Source organism: Hoplias malabaricus, chromosome 7 (genome assembly GCF_029633855.1).
Source record: "Hoplias malabaricus isolate fHopMal1 chromosome 7, fHopMal1.hap1, whole genome shotgun sequence".
Taxonomy (NCBI): domain Eukaryota; kingdom Metazoa; phylum Chordata; class Actinopteri; order Characiformes; family Erythrinidae; genus Hoplias; species Hoplias malabaricus.
Window position 1 is genome coordinate 13113902 of NC_089806.1, and position 20347 is coordinate 13134248.

Sequence of the window (20347 nt, forward strand, 5' to 3'; positions counted from 1 at the left end):
CACAGTTTTTCATGACTATCCCCAGATATCCTCATTATAGGGTGACATCTGGCTCCACAAGGCTACAAGACATAACACACTAAATCTACACTAGGATTGGTCCACGAGGACATTAATCTGCTGCATATAATCCATACAGACAGTTTGCTTAATCAGCAACTAAATCTAACTTCTGCACACATCACAACCATCAGTTCATACATGGAACTTACTAGAAAGAGGCTTTTAAGCTGCTCAGAAGGGATCTTCTAAGGAGCAATCAAATCCCTCCCTGTAGGGATACACATAAATGTTTGGATGTCCCAATTAATTTCACACTTTTTACTTTGGAAAGGTTTTTTTGTCTTTTTTGCCAGGATAATGACACAGTCAGTGCACCAGGCTTTCTCCTTGATTAGCTGATGGGGAGAGTTGGGGAGGGGGGGGTGTTCTTACTCCTAATTGCACTTGTTAGATCGGCATGGGGGCAGGGACCTGCAATTATACCAGAGATGGGGATGTGAAGCAGCCGTGATAAAACCTAGAGCTGCTGAGATGCTCTTCAAAGCCTGGAACCGTGTGTTTGGTTGAAAGAGACGGAGGAAACTCAGGGACTTTAGGATCACCTTGGAAACTTTTGCGTGATATTGATAGCACACCTATTGGAGAGAACAATCAACAGCAACCGAAGTGTAAGACGTCTTATCCGTAGCTTGTGCATAATGAGCTGTAGAGTTCTCCTCTGTGGGAGAATCCAGAGAGCAAAGTTAAGGGCCCGTTCTGCCCTCTGAAATACTTAAATCAGTACGCTTTCACCTTTATTAGCTTCTCCTTTCTGGGTCATGCCTCCTGATAATGATACACGATATATGGGGAGACACTTTAGAATTCTGCATTATCCCCTTCCCAGATGGAACTTAATATTCAGACGTGTAGGGAGACTGTCAGATAATAACGTCAATGTGCAGATTACCGCTGTATGGAAGCAAGACACCTATTGACCCAGACAAATCCTCGCAGATAGCTATTACTCCCCAAAGGCTCCCCATGGGTGTGCTGCTCCGTAAGTGATTGGTTTTAGCACAGATGTAAAGATGATTCCAGCATTATAGTGAGACAGCAAGAACAGGAGTAGTGGATCTGAGCCTCAGCTCCGGGATTTAGCCACAGTCTGCTCCAGTGGATCTCAAATCCCAGCCAATTCAGTGAGCAGAAAAAGTCCTGAAATGTTAGAGCTTTAAAAATGAAATGAAATGTCATTTCAGTGTAACTTTGAGCAGTTGAGGACTTATTCATTTATTCATTTATTCATGCATTCGTCCATTCTTCCGTCACTGCTCTATCCTGGTGTAGGTCATGGTTAGTTCAGAGTCCACCTGAAATCACTGAGCACAAGAAAGGAAGACACCCTGGACAGGGAGCCAGTTCATTAAAGAGCATTACATTCACACTCAAATCTGCCGAGAAATCCACTCACACCAAACTGCTTTTAGATTGTCAGAGGAAACCCACGCAGACACTGGCAGAATACACCAAACTCCTGACAGACAGTGACCCACTCATCATTAAATACTGAGTGACTTAAGGTTGCCGATAAAGAACCACAGTTAAAGGAACACTAAGTAATATTTTTACTTCAAAATTACAGATTCAAAATCAATGTGGTGCTTTACTGACATGTAATATGGAGAATAGAGCTCCTGTCATTGCTACTCTGGATTCAGCACTGCAGAAACTGAACTATGGAACTTTTGATGGAGGGTCCTGGTTAAAGAAAATAATAATACAATAAAATAAATTAAAAACAAAAAACAAAGATGGTGGGAGGTTAAACCCCAAATCCTACCTCTCAACTTTAATTTGGTGCACACTTGTTGATTATAATTGTCACGCGCAGGGAGGACGAGGAGACGGACGTAAACGCAAGGAATTTTATTTAAACAACGACAGAATCAAAATAAACACAGGTAATAAATACAGACGGAAATAAAGACAAAACTAACTAAACAGAGTTAAACAAGGACAGCAAGGGAAGAGCCATGAACCGGGGTAGACATGTGTGAACAGAGAGACCATGAAACACACATCTACACACACAAAACCAGACAAAGGAGCATCTAAACTACAGGGGTATATCAGGACAAGACAAACGAGTAACACCTGGAGACAAGACACCTGGACTAAGGCGGGACTAGGGTGGAGACATGAACAATAACAAACAGAGCCATGTGCTAAGTGAGCACATGGCGGAGAAAACAGACACAACAGGACAGGGGTGTGACAATTTCACAATATGTAATTTACTACAATATATTTTAGAAAGAATTTTCAGAAAGTACAGTGTAATTGAAACAATTTTCTTTGGCTTCAATTTCATTCAGAGATCTGTGGAGCTACAGTTAGGTTTAGAGTTTTTTTTTTTGGTTGTTTTTGTTTTGTTTTTTTTACTCAGAAACATGTTGGGTTCTAAAAGCATTCTGACAGGCAACAGTCAAGTTCAGACCGCTTTGTCAGGCTACAGATGGCTTGGGAATAGTCTTACACAGCCAGACTCTCTGGAGATTCCAATGGCTTTCGCTCCTCAATGAGACCAAAAACTGCCAACTACTGCAATAAAAATAATTCAGACTGGCATAAAAAACTACCAATCACAAGCCTGCTTGCTAGGCTTGATTTATGGAGAAAGGCAGTCTTGTACACAGAGCTATGGCCAATCAACCTGACGGCATGTTCAGGTTAATGCACAATAGAACATTAGCATTTGTGGCTGAGACTGGGACAGGGCTAGAATTATTGTCAACATTATGTAATAGTTATTTCTGAGTTCAGCCAGGTCATATCTGAGATGGCACAGATCTTTGCAGTGATAAACCAGGGCTGGAATAGAACTTTAGACCACATTTAGATATGGACTACATTTGGGAACAGACTGTGTTTGGGACAGTCAAATTATGCCAGATGTTTTGTTGAAACACACAAGGGCCCAATCTGGACTTAATAATTATTTTATTATTATTATTATTATTATTATTACTATTAAGAGTGTTATAAACCTTCAGAAGAGTTCCAAAACTGAACATATCTCCCACTCCTAACTCTTCTGTGATATGAAAGTAAATTCAGCTTCATATTTCGGATATTTTCAGTCAAAACCTCCAGTTCCACCTTAAATGTTGCAGTAGACACCTGGGGTTAGACTATAATTTCTTCACCATTTAAGGTGGAACTGGAAATGTACCGGCTAACTACCAAGTCACTAGCATACTAGTGATGTTTTCAGCCTGTTATGAAGTGAAGGGTCTTAATACATTTAATTAATGTAAGGTAATACAATGGTTAACAGTTTAAAATAATGACATTTGCAGGTTTATTTTGTTCACTTGTGCAACGTCTAACAGATGATTCATAAGGCATTCATTCGTTTCTGTTTGGAGTGTGCCTCTAAATATATATCTCCATTTGAATGGCCATGTCACACTAACATTTCACCCTAGTCCTCCATCCCAACAACTTTACAGACACGACCCCTAGGCAAAATAGAGGGGTAGGGCTGAGTGTGAAATGGGATTCGCCCTAGGTTCCTGATACAAAACTGTGTTAGATGAGTTAGACTCAAGCAGAGGGTGATTTTATTGCCCTAATGTGCATATAAAAAATACATGGAAGCATCTGGTAATTGGCAAAGGGTACTGGAGGTTTTGAGAACAACTCTGCCTTGGAGGAAATAGCAAATAGCAATGCGTTACGTGCCTACAACAGCTGCTAAAAAGACTTTCCCCTGCTACCTCACTGACAAGATAACTGGACCCAAAGATTTTCTTGTTCATAAAAATGCCCTCAAATGGCACTTCTGTTCCACTTTTAAAGAGACACCAAGGGACACCCACGGGCACTGGACACATAACCGCACCTTTGGGCACTCCATGAGTCACCAAACACATGGTCAGAGTCGTAAACAAGGAAGCATCCTGAATTATTGCCATCACTGTGTTCAGTGCATTTCAGTCATAGATGGGAGATGTTATGTTGACAGATATATTACAGTTACAGTGCCCAGCAGCTGACACAGGCCAAAGAGTAATTACAACCCAGAGAAAGGCTGACGTTCCTCTTGATTCTGGCTTAGAAAGCAGTTCGATTTTTAGTGTTCTGTCCCAGTCCCTGAGACCTCACTGCATTGCACATGTGTTTTTCTTGGTCCGCCACTCTTGATTTAAGTCACCAGGTAATTGACCTCTCCATGCTCTGGCCACTACTGCATTCTGTCATAGCAGCTTTTGTTTGGACCGAAAACTTCACAAACCATTGGCACAAACTCCACTCAGTCGGAGGAGAGGTACAGGACTTCACTCCATTTTTCTATAGATATGAAATGAATCACTTGGGATTACTCTAGGGTCTGTTTAGAGCTTCTTCCTGTTTAAAATATTTCTGGATTTGGACAATAATTCAATATCAATATATATTTCAATATAAAATGTTTCAATAACGATGTGAATTTTAATATCATCCAGCCTATTAGGCAGTGTTCACTAATGAAAACTAGGCAGATAGGAAACAACTTAAAATATGCGACCAGCTTAGCAGCCTATGGCAGATGCAGACGTACAGTTGTGCATGTGCAGCTTGTCAATGGCCAATTGTCAACGAATCAATGGCTAGAGGAGTATGAAGCCCTCAGCACTGGAACGCGTGATGACATCTTAATCTCATTCATGATCAGTGCTTAATAAGATATGGATCACCCATATGGATAACTGTACTCTGCATTAACTTTGTCTGTATTTGTGCACATTCTCTGAAAGCTTATGGATACAGAGTGAAGCAGTACCACTGGAAACTGTAGCAAAATAGATAGATGAAGCAAAACCATACCAATGACCTCACAGACCACCACCATTTACAACTGCCTCTTTCGCCACTTACGTAGTAACGCTACATTATCAGCAGCACCTCCACTGCTGCCTTGTTTGTGGTCATTCATGAAAACTATGATGAAAAATATTAATAGACGTCCCAAAATGGAAACTTGATAAAATTAAATAAAAACACAAATTAATAGACAAGGAATTTGATTAAATAATCTGCACATTGTCATTGAATTAAAAACTTAAAACTGTGAAAGACTGATAAAATGATCCATTATTTCTGATGAAAATAGATAATTAGAAGGAAAGAAAAACAGGAAAATGCAGTCTGTTTACTGTCGTCAGTGAGGCTGGGAGGAACAGTGAAGAGGAATCCTCTCCCAAAAGATGTTTTTTTAACGTCACTTGTATCAACTGTTAGCGAGTGATCCATAGAGTTGAAAATCTTGGAGTTGAATTCGTATCGGTTTTCAATGGCCTTGTGCAACGGCTTTGAGCCTAAAATGTCAATGTTAAATAAATGCAAAACTTATCTGAAGAATAAAAGTAGTCATATTTCCATAATTTTGGACGCAAGCATGTTTTTAAATGTACTAATGACTAAAATGAGACTTAAATTAATACATTTTAGTCAAAAGATAAACTATATCAAAATCAGCTGCCAAAATTAACAGTCATGTCAATGTAAAAGCTGCACAGAAGTATATGGCCAGTGATAGTGCTCGGCAATATGAGCACAATTCAATATCACAAGTAATTGTACATTTTACTATGATTACGATTAATTAACGATTATATTGTTTTTGTCATTTTGACCCTCACAGTTCAGTGACGAGACTTGTGCTGTAAATATGCTCTAGTGTTAAAGCTGGGATATTATTTCTAATGTTGCTGGGAGCTTGTTCCTCTTTTGTCATTTGAGCATTGTTTATAGTGGATGTGTGAATGTGCTTTGGTCGCTGAAACTGTTTTTTCTCAGTGTTTACATTTGTCTAGTCAAACCACAGACACTTTTTACTTTGGTATGAGCTGCGCGAGTGGCTTGGTCGGCCTCTGAGTTCAAGTTGCTTCCATGTGGCAGATAGGGGGCAGAATCACGTGACTATAGCTTGGTAGCATTGTTTTAAAGGGACAGTACATGAACACAGTGGGGACATAACAGAATACAATAATCAATATAATTGATATAGACAAGATTATGTCAGTATCGATTAATCTAATTGATTGCCCAGCCCTAGCCAGTGACCAATATAATATTTCACACAGGAGTTTACACAAGTAACCACCTTAAAAACAGTACATGGCCTTAACAATGTTCTCATAAATATGAACAAAAATTGTGCATTAATAAGAGTAATCAAAGACGTGTTAAAATATTAAACTTATTCAATGAAGTTTTCAGAAACTGTTTGGAGATAGAAAGGTTGTTCATATAATCCCTAGAAGTATGTAGGTAGGTTGGAGGTGGGGGGGTCATCAGGGACCATCAGGTCACAGCACTGACTCAGCAGACGATACATGAGCATTACATGCCTTTGCAATAAAAACATGAATAGTACAATGTACAGTCATTTGAGTTGAACCACAGAGGTCAACATACAAAGCCCTTCCTCAACTGAATCAGATGAGTGGTCTCTCAGTGAGGTTCTCCTACACACAGTGAAGCCTGTGACAGCTCTTGTACAACACTAGAAGAAAACGCAGTCGTGCCTGACCTCCACGATGACCTATTGTCATTAATAGAAACACTGCTGACTGGGCACATCTCCAAAATGACCTCTCCTTATCTGTGTGATGACAGCATAGCCTGTTTGAGAGCAGTCTCTGAACCTGTCTGTCCTGGGTTAGTGTTCAGACAGCCCGTGACAAGCTTGGCAGATAACAGTGTTTACCTTGCTGTTTCATCTAAGCAGCAGCAGGAAGCCATTATTTTCCTCCAGTGACTGTTTCTCTGAGGGAAAGAGGGAGAGAGACGACAGATGGGATCCCAGACCACCCCAACACACTTTGAAAGGGTGGCCTTCTATAAGCGCAGATTTATGAATGCATATACGTGTACAGCCCAGTGCCAGAGGTCTGTCTCTAATTTTGAGCGGGGTCACTTTGTGCACTCTCTAGACAGTGAAGGATTTTCACCCAGAGGAACACACTTAATCTCCTGTTCAGCCTGAGAGAGTCTCCAAAGAAAGAAAAAAAAACGAAAAAAAAAACTGATAGGTGCAGCATAACACTCCAAAATTGTACAGACTAATCCTGAGGAATATGAGTGCCTTTTTATGCAGGCTGTGTAGGAGGGGAATCTGGCAGATGAGCTATAAAGTCTAGCTGTGGGCAGACACAAGAGAACAATGAGCAGAAGCCTGCACAATATGACTATCAAAGACAAGTGAGAGCACTTTCAACTCTCAGGCTGATATACAACGTACAGAACCTCAGCATGGAGCTAAATCCATAGGCAGGGCTTGGCAATGAATTAAAGTCAACATTCAGAACATCTAGTAATAGTAATCTGATCTATCACCCGTTGTACATACTTTTAAATACTATCCATCCCACATTTAGTCATGTGATTCTGCCCCATCCAATCTAAACAGAGGCCAACCGTGCAACCTGTACCAAAAAAACTATAATGATAATAATAAATAATTCATTCATTGTCTGTAACTGCTTATCCATTCCAGGTTTGCAGTGGGTCTGGAGCCTGCCTGGAATCACTGTGAGGAAACACACACCCTGGACCAGGCGCCACTGCTGTGCAGGGCGACAAACATCCACACATTCACTCACACACTCACACCTATGGACACTTGAGTTGCCAATCCACCTACTAACATGTGTTTTTGGACCATGGGAGGACACCGGAGCACCCAGAGGGAACCCATGCGGACACAGTAGACTCCACAAACAGTCACCTGGAGCAGGACAAGAACCCACAACCCCAGGGGTTTAGTAGCAAAAACTAATAAATCAATAATTAAAGACAAACAGAATCTTTATTTTAAAAAATGGTACATTAATCGTAGTGAAGGTAGATTGTTCATATAATCATGACATTGATTTGCAGTAATATCCCCCAGCACTACGCACAGGTGTCCATACAGTTGTATATCTCTTCTAATCAGTGATTTATGTAACTTTAACATGCACCAACTGCTGACAGGTTGATAACTTTGCTTGTATAACCACCATTGAAAAGCACTGCCAATATTAAGGGATGATGTGTCAGCCACACAAGCCTAAGGTCACTACGTCCTGTGGAATATAAAAATATATGTTGTGTAGAGAGGTTTAGATGCCCCACTGCATTGTGCCCTTTGGAAGTGGAACTGTTCTCTGGAGTGATGGAGCACTATTCAACACCTTCGACACGAGTCTGAGAGGACTGTGGTTTGTGATCCAGAACTAATCTCCCAACATTAGTACCTGACCTCACTATGCTTTGTGTTTCAGAGCAGTCACATCCTAGGTCAGGTGTAACCAGCTCAGAGCCAGGCTAAATTACAGCCTCCATATGACAGTGTTAGTGATAATACAGAGCTTAAATTAGACCCCGTAAAGAAGTAATTTAATAACATTTCAGAATACTTCAATTTTTTCCCCTGATTTGTCAAAACCACACCACAATGAACACAAGACGAGTAAAACATCCAAATTTACATTCTCCCTTTTTGCTGATGTGTGTGAACAAAATAATTTTTATTGGTTAAATATGTTTCTTGTATGAAATCATTAATCATGCTCAAATATTTGCAAAATTAAGCAAGCACCAAACTGTGTGGAGTTGTGCCCTTTACTTGTGATTTACACTTACAATCTAGCTATTACTACAGTCGATGAAATCCTGAGGAGACTCTCGCTCCTTTAATCCAGCACCCAGGAGACTCAGGGTCTGCTATTATAATTTATTGTGCGTGCACTTTGAGTAGGCCTTATAAAACTTTAAGGAGGACCAGGTCAAACAGCCGGTCTGAAGAACAGGGGACTATTTTGAATGCAACGGAAGTGAAGGCCACGGACATAAGTGAATGATTTCAAGGACCTGTATTCTAGCAGGAGTTTGGAAAGAGAATACCTGCTAGTTCTGCACTCTACTTGAATTAATTTCTTTAAAGCAGTATTTATATCATTTATTCATGATTGATAGTGACTCTTTCCATTTGATCTATTTTTCTTTCTTTAAAATAATGGTTCTGCAGTCCCTGAAAGAACCAGTTCATTCATTCATTCATTCATTCTGTAACCGCTTATCCAATTCAGGGTCGCGGTGGGTCCAGAGCCTACCTGGAATCATTGGGCACAAGGCAGGAATACATCCTGGAGGGGGCGCCAGTCCTTAACAGGGCAACACACACACTCACACACACATTCACTCACACACACACACATTCACTCACACACTCACACCTACGGACACTTTTTGAGTCGCCAAACCACCTACCAACATGTGGGGTTTTTTTTGGACTGTGGGAGGAAACCGGAGCACCTGGAGGAAACCCACGCGGACATGGGGAGAACACAAGAACCAGTTTATGTTCCATAATGTTTCAAATGGATTATTAAAGAATCTCACACATCTAGGCCACTAGGCAGCAGCATCATGGCTATTCTGTAAATGTGAAGGACAATACAATTGATTGCTTTTTTTTTTAGTCACTTCCTCCTACAAGGTTATAAGAGTCCATAATTATGGTCTGATTACTAGTTGTTATTAATGGGTAATATTAATTACCACTCTGGGTGATTGTTGTGCTTAATTCAATTGTTTGGTTTTTAAAGCTCTTACCATTTTTGTGGTTTGTCTCCCATAAAAGGGGGAACTGTCTTGTTAAGATGTGGTGTCTGCATGTGGGTGGCTGTTCTGCTAAGACGACTGTGTTGTAACTCAACGGAGACACTTTATCCCGCTCATTTATTTACTTCCGTTCACACGTAACACAGCCAAGTGTCTTAGACTGTGTGTAATTCTTGAATGAGAAATTACAGATGATAGACCCTGCTTTATATGGTGAGTCTGGAAACATCAAAAACAAGTTGAAAATAATATTCTTAGATTACTGATAGTAATAAATCTATTCTGATGAAGCCCAGCTGCCTGCTCTTATGTATTTTTAGGCAGAAAATATTAAAAAGATTTTAGGCACAATATATGGGGCAAAATCAGCTGTAATTAAAACAGCTGCCAGTCATAGTTTACTTTATGAATGCTGGGATTAATCACTTTTTTTATTGTGTGACATTTCAATAGTAAGCCTTAAACATGTACTAAACTGTAATAAACTGTGTACAACAAGATCAGTGTCATGGATCACTGTCCTTTATGGGGCACATAATTAAGTGTGGGATGTGAGTTACTCCCAGTTCCTTGAGGTATTTGAATTCTTTTTTTTTTTTTTAAAAAAGACTTATTTTATATCAACAATGCTTAAAAGTCTTTTGCTTTGCCTTTGTGATAAATGAAATATATATATATATATATATTTTAGAGTTTCTCATGTCTGAAAAAAAGCTTTTTGGGCACGTTTCCTTGATGGACATGAAGCTCTTCCACCCTGTCTTTTATCTGTCACAGAATTCCTCTGCATTTCGAAGCAGGAATTACTTGTAACTTGGAGTTTTGAGTTATTGGCTCTTCTTTAAATGCAGTGTTGAAGCACTACCATTCTAGCCGCATACACACAAAAGCCATGTTTTTATAATGTGCTGCACTTTCCATTTAAATGGATTTTCCCCACACAATGCTTAAAGGAATTGGTTCAATCCTATTGAGAGAAATGGCAGATCTATACTGCATTTGGCCATGTCGATGTCACCATCAGTCACAAGGGAGAACAGAGAGGAGGAAGATGAGGCAGAGAAAGTGAAGCATTAACCTTGAATTGCACCTTCTACTACAGTCTACAGAGGCTAATGTATGTATTTATAGGTTGGAACAGTTTACAGATTTAAGTGCTGCACATCTTTTCTATGCAGAAATGAAAAGGAAAAAAGGAACCCAGCTTTCTACACTGTTAAAGGAGTGATCCTTGTAGGAGCTTAAGGTCAGAACCACGCAAAATAAAAATATGTGCAAGATTCTAGCCATATTGTTCTTATTTAGAAAATATGGACTTGTAAAAGCAGCAGCTTAGATTACTGTTGCACAAAATAGCCATATGTGGGCTGCAGTGGTCAAGACATTACTGAGAAATGGAAAATGAAAGAGAAAGTCAAGCAAATTAAGTTGTTTTGCAAATCCTTTTCAACCTATATTCAACTGAATACACTACAAATACAAGATGTTTAATTTTCAAACGGATAAACTTTGTTTTTTGCAAATATTCCCTCATTTTGAATTTGAGGCCAGCAACACTTCCAAAAGAGTTGGGACAGGGTCATGTTTAACACTGTGTTACATCACCTTTCCTTTTAACAACACTCAGTAAGTGTTTGGGAACTGAGGACACTAATTGTTGAAGCTTTGTAGGTGGAATTCTTTCCCATTCTTGCTTGATGTACAACTTCAGTTGCTCAACAGTCCGGGGTCTCCGTTGTCGTATTTTGCGCTTCATAATTCAGACATTGCTTGGAGGGCAGCATGTGTTGCTCCAAAATCTGTATGTACCTTTTGATCTTTGCGCTGATAACAATCTGGACAGTCCTTTTCCTCTGTGCCCCGGAGGATACGACATTCATGATTTCCAAAAACAATTTGAAATGTGGACTCGTCAGACAACAGGACACTTTTCCATTTTGTGTCAGTCCATCTCAGATGAGCTCGGGCCCAGAGAAGCCGGCGGCGGTTCTGGATGTTGTTGATATATGGCTTTTGCTTTGCATGGTAGAGTTTTAACTTGCAATTGTAAATGGAGCAACAAACTGTGTTCACTGACAATGGTTTTCTGAAGTGTTCCTGAGCCCATGTGGTAATATCCATTACCGAATAATGTTTTTAATGCAGTACCCCCTGAGGGATCTAAGGTCACAGGCGTTCAATGTTGGTTTTTGGCCTTTCCGCTTACTTGCAGAGATTCTCTGAATCTTTTGATGGTATTATGGACTGTAGATGACGAATCACTTAGTACCTTGCAATTGTAAGTTGAAAAGGGTTCTTAAACTGTTGGACAATATATATATATATATATGTGTATGAGAACAATGGGCTGCTCACTCCAGAAAGCACACCTGGATGCTGAAAAGCAGAAAATGCAACCAAATTTTTAAGACTGAAATTTGGAGGTGCGTAATATGCCAACATTTCTTTAAAGACTCTCTCTCTGTCCCTCTCTCAGACATCTTGGCCAGATTTTGTGGCAGGACTCATATTGGAAGGTCCTAGTAAGGTTGTGAGTGGCAGTATAGTGCATTTAAGGTATCAGCAGATTTAAGGTTCAAGTGATTTAGCAGGAAGTCGAGGAAGTGATGCGTTTAGCAGGCTTTTCGGGCTCCACTCCTGGCTCCTGGATTGGTGCGGCACTATCGGCGTGGACTATGTCAACAACTGGCAGTGCTTCCGTGAGTGTCCGACTCTGTATTGTTGGGATGGGCTTCATCCGAGCCACCTAGGATCCGTAGTTCTCTCTGAGAACATTGAGACGGTTCTGTGCCGGGAATGACTGGTCCTTCCCGGTCACCTCAGTCAGGTAGGTAGACTGGATAGCGAGCAGGTAAGTAATATTAAAGTTACTAACGTTCCACCTGACCATCTCTCTGCTGTTAGTATGATGAGTAGCATGTCCATATTACCTACTCTGATTAACACTAATAAATTCTTTAGCATTGAGTCTGTCTGTTCCCTGCAAAGCTTGTTATCACAGACGCCCAAAAATCAGTTTTAACAGCCTAATTAGAATTAACACCAAGGCACTGCAGAGAACGCATGATTTCAGCACCTCCAGCATTAAATTAGGGCTTTTAAATATATGATCTCTAGCATCTAAAGCAGTCATTGTCAGTGATATTATTACTGATAAACTTTATGCATTATGTCTCTGTGAAACATGGGCTAAACCCAATGAATACATTGCCCTGAATGAGTCCACTCCTCCTGGCTTCAGCTATTACAGTTGCCCACAAACATCTGGTCGTGGTGGTGGTGTAGCCACAATCTATGACCCTACCATAGACACAACTAAAAATTCAGGTTATGATGCTAAATCCTTTGAAGTGCTTACTCTTAAAAGTTACTGTATCAAAAAGGCAGCACTCTTTTGTGCTCATCACAATCTATCGTCCTCCTGGCCCTTATACAGAATTTCTTTGTGAATTTGCTGATTTTCACTCAAATCAATGTAGTTATCGTTTCAGAAAAGGCCTTAATTGTTGGTAATTTCAATATTCACTTTGAGAAGGATCATGATCCACCTAATTGCATTTAAATCAATTTTGGATGCTCTAGGGTACACTCAGTATGTTACTGGGCCCACTCATCAATGCAAACACACATTGGACCTAGTGTTAACACGGGGCATTGAGATAAAAACTCTATCCAATCTCTCGCTACATGAGACCATCTTTGATCACCATCTAATCATATATGAAATTGATTTAAACTTTGATATCTGTCCACAGCCACGCTATATTAGAAAGTGCACTATAACATCCTCAGTAGTTAGTGATTTTATCAATAACCTTCCAGACCTTACCATCATTTCTTTTCCAACTCACCCTAATGACCTTAAGCTCATTACAAACAACCTACAAACTTTACTGTGTACAAACCTAGATAGTGTTGCACCAGTCAAGACCAAATAATTTAGAGAGAAAAGTCTAGCTCCATGGTACAGTGACAGCATGTGTGCCTTAAAACTGGCTGCTCGTAACCATGAATGTAAATGGAGACACACAAAACTAGAATGTTTCCGAATTGCATGGCAGCACAGCCTCACCGACTACAAACATGCCTTATCTAAAGCCAAATCACAGTACATCTCTTCTCTTACAGAAAACAACAAAGACAACCCTAGATTCCTTTTTAGCACAGTATCTAATTGGCAACAAAAAGGAAATCAACTCTATTGTCCCCTCTGATTTCTGTAGTAATGACTTTATGAGGTTTTTTAATGATAAAACTGATTGCATTCGACTTAAAATCCAAAATCAGTCAGAAGTCGCATATGTACCTAAACCTCTGAATCTAGCAGTAATCAAACCAATTATTAAAAAGCCTAATATTGACCCTCTTAAGCTCGCAAACTACAGGTCAATATCAAACCTCCCTTTTATTGCTAAGATTCTAGAAAAGGTCATGTCACAGCAGCATTACTTACTCCTTTCACTTGATAAGGGCTGTATCTCTATTCTGGTGCTGCTTGACCTTAGTGCAGTGTTTGATACCATAGATTAAGTAATGCTTCTTGATGGGCTGGAAAATCTGGTAGGAATAAAAGAATCTACCCTCTCTTGGTTCAGATTCTATTTGTCTGACCGTTATCAATTTGTTTATCAATTTGTTAATAATAAATCGTCATACCTTACTTTAGTTAAATATGGTGTCCAACAAGGATCAGTGCTTGGCCCTGTATTGTTCACACTCTACATGCTGCCACTGGGTAGACTAATCCATAAGCATGGTATTCAATTCCACTGTTAAGCTGATGACACACAACTGTATATATCAGCCAAACCTAATGATGTTGCTTGTCTACGTAAAATGACAGAATGTCTAACTGAAATTAAAGACTGGATGGATGTGCCCAAAATTTTCTCATGTTAAATTCTGATAAAACCGAAGTCTTGTTACTAGGTACAGATACTCAGATACATTCACTCAGATGCTATTAATCTTGATAATTCAACAATAAAACACAGTACCATCATTAAAAACTTAGGGGTAGCCTTTGATTCGACTCTAAACTCGATATTTTATCCTTAAAAGATGCAGAGAAACTAGTGCATGATTTTATAACTTCATGTCTAGACTACTGCAATGAGCTCCTGGCAGGGTGCTTGTGCAAAGTGTTACACAAGCTTCAGTTAGTTCAAAATGCAGCAGCCAGGGTGCTCACTACAGATAGAAAATTCGACCATATCACCCCAGTTCTCTCGTCCCAACACTGGCTACTCGTAAAATTTCACATTGAATATAAAATTCTTCTTTTAGCTTATAAACCTCTAAACGGTTTAGGCCCGCAGTATCTTACTGAACTTCTCATACCTTACCGCCCGTCACGTACACTTCGTTCACAGGATGCCCGTCTACTCTTTGTTCCACGCATTAAGAAAAACACTGCAGGAGGAAGAGCATTTCCTCACAAAGCTCAACGCTGGAATAGCCTTCCGGTTACAGTTCAGGGCTCAGACACACTCTCAGTCTTTAAATCTAGATTAAAACCTTACCTTTTCAAACAAGCTTTTGGTTAATCACTCACTTTCAGGTTACTCCTTCTCTATTAGTGTTTTCGAGCTGGTTTTAATATTATCACTGTTCTGTACTAACCCTGTCATATGACAATAGCTACACTTTTTTTGTTAGCTTTCTAGTAACCGCCAACCCGCTGTGTGTTGCTGTGTTCTCTTGCCTGACCCGTGGAAGCTTTTTTCACAGGACAATTTTGCCTGTTCTTTACCATGAACCTACTAACCTCTTTATTGTTATGTGTTCCCTTTGTCTGGTTTTCTTTCTCCTGTCTTGCTCATGTTTTGAGATGTCCTGCTGCTCTCCAGGTGTTGCCCTGATCCAGCCCCTGTGTGTCCTGTACAAGATCCTGGCCTGGTCTCATCTACACTATCATGCTTGGCCATGGTGTTTTATCTCAAATTAACTCTGCACCTACTTTTAACTCACACAGAATCACTGACAACCTCCTCCTTCCTCAGACTCATACATCACTAATATTCTACATTCACATTACTACAACCCATTCATCTGTCATCAGTTCACTTGTACTTCTGTTCTCTGTTGTGTCTCCGGTGTCAACCCGATGAGAATGGGTTCCCCGTATGAGTCTTGGTTCCTTCCAAGGTTTTTTCCTTCTCGTGTGCTGGGGGAGTTTTTTCTTGCCACTGTTGCCCCTGGCTAGCCCCTGGCTTGGACCCGGGTCTCTGTAAAGCTGCTTTGTGATGACGTTTTGTTGTGAAAAGTGCTATATAAATAAAATTTGATTGATTGATTGTTTGAAGTAGCAGGAGATCAAAGGTATCAGTGGGAACCAGGTCACAACAAGAGAAAAGAGTTAAAATGGCAGTATATTTAAGGAAGCAGTGGAATCGAGATGACTGTAAATTTATTGTATCATTGTATTTAAAGTAATTGAATTTAAGACAGTAGTAGATTTAATTTAGCTGTATTTTTTAAGGATTCAAGGTACTACAACTTTAACTCTACAGCTGTCAAGCAGTTTATAAAGCAACATTTCAATAACCGTAGCGAGCAATGCTTTTTTCAAGTAAATTTAAAGTTTGTTCACAGATTTTCCATTTCTCGTTAATAACTGCTTCTTGAGAATCACACATCATTTCAGACCCATTTAGCAGTTCTGGGCACTGAAGTTATCCAAACAGCTGGTGTTCTGAAAGACATGGAAGGTCTATATTTTTGAGGGCCGCTGTGTTCTTTGCAGTTGGTGGAGGGTGGAGCTGCACAGAGCAGCAGTTTAAATGGCTCTATTGCTCATCCAAAAGAGCACATTGGGGATTGAGTAGCCCACACCGCAGACATGGATGAGCACAGACAAGCGCTCCCTGTCACACTTAAAGCTGCATTACGAAGAGCTTCACACTTGACTGGCTGCTGGGAGTTTGCTCTTCTCTGTGGATGAAAGAGGGTAGAGGCAGGTGAAAAGAGAATTACAAACCTACACTGTACTTTGGCAGCAGATGGACTTTAAATGTCACTTTCAGCCTTTGGCTAGGCTCAGTGTTATCGTGTTTGGATAACGGCTAATCAATTAGACTTGTGATTTCTCTGCTAATTAGACACTGAGCCTCAGTGTATCCATACCATCCTCCCCAATAAGCAATGCGGCATGACAGTGCTAATAGGACCACTGGGTCTTCAGAGCGATGCCTTGCAGCTGAGAGGAACTAAGTGTGTGTGTGTGTGTGTGTGTGTGTGTGGGGGGGGGGGTCTGTACATCTTGTATCGATGTGATTCTTTTTCATCGCACAATGGTGCTTACTGCCTTTGCACTTCTCACCACAACAGCTGCAAGTGAAGATGACCTCTGTTTCCATGACAACCGCACACCATCTTTATATCAGTTTTGATTTTTTTTTTTCTTAAACTCTATTGGCTATTGAGACCAGGGTGAGCATTTTCTTCTGCTCCAGCCGTTCCACACACTTCCACAAAAAAAATTAAATAAAAAAATAAACTATAAGAGATGCTGCAGTAAGACAGAAGCCCATTGTGAAAATAAAGACTTTTCATTGCTGCTGTATATCTTTAAAGCATCAGAAATATCTGGATCTTGAAGGAGGAGGGGGTGAACCTCAGGAAGCTGCAACATTCAAAGTGAATCAAAGCATTTAATCTATATGTTAATGTAGCCAGGGTGGAGCGATAAGACATTTCCAATGCTTAAAAGCTCATTCAGAAAACCTGCCAAGTATTGAATTAATCTAAACATCCTCGTCAGAATGATTAGCTTAAGATGTGCTGACATAGGATTTGGCACAACTTTATTGGAATTTTTCAGCATGGAATACAATAATGGGCAGCTCAGATAAGGGAAGGTACTAGGAAACAAAAAAGAAGAGAAATATCACTGACATTTTGGGAAAGTCACTTCCCAGAGGACTATTCACAAAGAGTTTTAAAGGAAATACTTGTGTATTAATGTGGTCTTTCACACAGACTGAAACTGACAGACAGCAACGCTGCAGAAAATTCAGCTCGATATTCTGCATTATACGAATGCATTAAGGACCTCTGGTGTCAGGGCTGCAGTCTGAATAAATGTGCTTCACCGTGGAGGCACACAAGACTTTATAACAATGAGCAACATGCTGTATACAAATAAAGAGGCTACAGCAGCACTATGTAAAGTTAGGGGCTTAGAAGCCCTCTCTGGTGGAAATGTGTAATTGCAATCAACATGCAGGAGAATATGTTGTTTCATGGGTTGTGCTTCTGCACTATGCCCAGAATGATGAACGTAACGACAGCTGAGGAGTTTGTTGACTGAAGCAAAGAATGGTGGGTGAATCTGAGGATCGAGGATGAATTTGGGAATTGTGAGGATTGCAGATGAATCTCATGATCAGGGGTGGACGATATAATATTGAGCACAATAATAAAATAAAAAATAGACTTTTGCCATATCGCAATATTGGGACAAGCCTCTGATGCCTGAATGTGACTTCAGCTCAAGCTAAAGCTGGGGGATAAATTCCATAGTATTTATAGTATTTACACAATTTTTAAAATGACCATATGCTTTATATCAAGTTTCCATGAGTACATTTAAAATAGTGCACAAATGTCCCGTTCGTATCGTATATCGCCTTTTTTTTTGGCATATTGAGATATGAGGATTTTGGTCATATCGCCCATGTGAGGATTTTGGTCATATCGCCCATGTGAGGTTTTTGGTCATATCGCCCATGTGAGGTTTTTGGTTATATCGCCCATGTGAGGTTTTTGGTTATATCGCCCATGTGAGGTTTTTGGTCATATCGCCCATGTGAGATTTTTGGTCATATTGCCCATGTGAGATTTTTGGTCATATCGCTCATGTGGGGTTTTTGGTCATATCGCCCATGTGAGGTTTTTGGTGTTACGCTGTGCTGTGTATGTGTGTGTTTTCTCTCTCTCTCTCTCACTATCTCTGTAAATGTATAGGTTCTGCAATCTGTTCCAGTCCATGTTTGTTCACCCGTCTAGAGTTCATTCCAGTTTCCAGTTTGTGTGTTTGTTCATCGTCCTGAGTCCGGTCACTCATCCAGTCCATGTGTTGTGTCTGTCAACGTTTCGTCTACGTCATCTTGGCGGGAATCATAAATACGTGTCTGTGTACGCTGTTAGGAAGCTTTTGTTTTTGTGCTGTGTATATTGAATTCCGTTTACCTAGTTTTGACTTTGTTACATTCCCACTTCGACTACGAGTTTATGTTTGCCCCTTTTTTATTACTGACGCTAAATCTATCTTTTGTAAAATATTGTCAACACTGTGTATATATTTCACCAGAGTAGGGTTGGCTGCCGTTTGTTTTGGGAGTGGGTTTTGTGTGTGTTTTTGTGTATAGACAGGGAGGAAGGTAAGGTGTTGTCTTTTGTTTCCATTTGTTTCACTTAGGTAAGTTAGAGCTGTTTGTGGGTCAGTTAGGAGGGGTGTTTGTTTTTTGTTTTGTCGGCTAAAGGCCATCCTGAAGTTCACTGGTGTTTGGTTTCATTGTACATATCACATTTACAATATATATTCTATTCATTATTCATTCTGTGTTTCCGTTTGTGTCCTTTTTGTTTCACCATTTACATCTCTGTTACAGTTATTCCCTTCACATATATTAATTCCAACACACACCTCATTCTGTTACGGCTCGCCCATGTGAGGTTTTTGATCATATCGCCCATATGAGGTTTTTGGTCATATCGCCCATATGAGGTTTTTGGTCATTTCGCCCATATGAGGTTTTTGGTCATTTCGCCCATATGAGGTTTTTGGTCATATCGCCCATATGAGGTTTTTGGTCATATCGCCCATATGAGGTTTTTGGTCATATCACCCATATGAGGTTTTTGGTCATATCGCCCATGTGAGGTTTTTGGTCATATCGCCCATGTGAGGTTTTTGGTCATATCGCCCATATGAGGTTTTTGGTCATATCGCCCATATGAGGTTTTTGGTCACATCGCCCATATGAGGTTTTTGGTCACATCGCCCATATGAGGTTTTTGGTCATATCGCTCATATGAGGTTTTTGGTCATATCGCCCATATGAAGTTTTTGGTCATATCGCCCATATGAGGTTTTTGGTCATATCGCCCATATGAGGTTTTTGGTCATATCGCCCATATGAGGTTTTTGGTCATATCGCCCATATGAGGTTTTTTGTCATATCATTTTGGATGAATAACAATGATCTGCTTTTGTCCTCAATATCCATCAGTTTAATGTGTATTTTTTTATGAGAGACCTCTTCAATCCTCATGCACAAAGTCCATTGAGCAGAGTTTGATTGGGTTTAGACTTTTAAAAATGTCAAATAATACCCAAGTGACATTGAGCTAAGTTTAATATGTACCTCATTCAGTAATTAAACTTTCCTCCTGATTTTAAAAAATGCATTGTAAACATATAATACAAAAACAGAAAAAAAAATCACCTCAACATAATCCAGCTTGGTGTTAACAGGAAGAACACAGCACTGTCCAAACTGGTGGGGTGCAAAAACAGCCCTTCCACTGCTCCTTCGCCTGGTGTCATCAGCTGCCCTTCCCTGTCACTGCAGTGTAATTAAAGGGTTAGTTCCCCTGTCTGCCTCCTAGAGGAACACTGCTTTGCATGGTGACCAGGAGGAGCCAGCTGAAGTGTTCTTCCTGAGTAGCTCTCTGAGGGCTTTTTAATTACACCCTGTCACTC